The sequence below is a fragment of the Gekko japonicus genome, unplaced genomic scaffold (assembly GCF_001447785.1).
Source record: "Gekko japonicus isolate JY-2015 unplaced genomic scaffold, Gekko_japonicus_V1.1 scaffold66, whole genome shotgun sequence".
Classification (NCBI taxonomy): domain Eukaryota; kingdom Metazoa; phylum Chordata; class Lepidosauria; order Squamata; family Gekkonidae; genus Gekko; species Gekko japonicus.
The window spans coordinates 1,591,926-1,593,628 of NW_015163605.1; positions in this window are offsets into that span (position 1 = coordinate 1,591,926).

Genomic DNA, 1,703 nt, shown 5'->3' on the forward strand with positions numbered 1-1,703 from the left:
CCAGCGAATGTTGGCAATTTGATCTCTAGTTCCTCTAACTCTTCGAAACCCAGCTTGTACTTCTGGCAGTTCTCTATCCACGTACTGTTGAAGCCTAGCTTGTAGGATCTTTAGCATGACCTTGCTAGCGTGTCAAATGAGTGCCATTGTGCAATAGTTTGAACATTCCTTGGCATATTAAGAGCCTTATCCATGCACAAAGAATTGTGCATCTTCCACAACAACAGGGTGGTGCTACGCCCAGACCCTGCTTTCATCCCTAAGGTGAACTCGGTCTTCCATAAATCTGAAGAAATAGTACTTCCATCCTTCTGTCCCAACCCCAAGAATGCTAGGGAGAAGGAATGGCATTGCCTGGACGTGCGCAGAGCACTCAGTTTCTATTTGGATAGGACTAAACACTTGAGAACCAGAGATGCCCTATTCATCTCCTTTAGAAAGTCAACGCCAGGGAAAATAATTTCTACCTCAACTTGAGCTTAGGTGGTGTATTATAGTGGCATACAACGCTGAGGGGTTGGACCCACCTCAGGGCATCATGGCACACTCCTTGAGGGGGGCAGCTACATCGGCGGCCTACAGGGGTTTTCCATCCCTAGAGACAATATGTAAGGCTGCTATGTGGAAGTCCTTGCGCTCCTTTACAAGACACTACCGAATTAATAAATTAACTTTGGCTGAGGTGGCTTTTGGTAGGAGGGTGCTACAGCACACCATGTAGACCAGGAAGCTGCTGGACCCACCCTGGGAGGGCACGGATTTATTAAGTCCCAGGAGTCAGGACTGCCCCACTCCCAGGACCACTGGCGAATGGAAGATTTGTCTTCACTTACCGTGAAGCTTCCTTCTCAGTGGTCCAGGAGTGGGGCAGTCCACCCCACCTATGAGGGCAGCAGCTTCTTTGGCCCATGGAGATGTGGGAGTGAATCAGGGAAATACATACACACACACAAAAGCAAAAGGACACAGAGGGGGTCAATTGTTCCATGACCCAGTGGTATGGGGTGGAGAGGCAAGGCTATTATGTGGGCCTCTGTATTTCAGTTAGAAGGGTTCTCATTATGTACATAGTTAGGGGGAGTTTTTTGCCCATCTCGGGGAAGAGAAAACCCCCCTCTTTCTCTTTGTACACAGTTGATTCGGGGAGACACGGCTTGGAGAACAACTGGGGAATCAGAGGACAAGCCCCTCCCCTCTGGGATTGAGATTTATTGGCTGGCCCTGCCTACAAAGGGGAGGAGCTGCGATCCCCACTCCCGGACCACTGAGAAGGAAGCTTCGCAGTAAGTGAAGACAAATCTTCTGCTTGCTTCCAGTTAATCCCACAAAGCAGGGAAGAAGGGCTGCAATCAAATTACCCGGATGAAAGAATCTATTGCAAGATCTGCTTGGTGGTGGTGGAAAGCACTGTCAAATTGCAGTTGACTTATGGCGACCCTGTAGGGTTTTCAAGGCAAGAGATGCTCAGAGGTGGTTTGCCATTGCCTGCCTCTGCGTCACGACCTTGAACTTCCTTAGTGGTCTCCCGAATACTGACCAGGGGCCAACCTTGCTTAGCTTTTGAGATCTGACAAAGTTGGGCTAGCCTGGGCCATCCAGGTCAGGGCGAGGCCTGCTTAGTAATGGTAACTTCAACAAGTTCTGAAGGCAAATCAACCTTTGGTATCCACAGCAAGCATCATCAGATCCTGGCACTGATACTT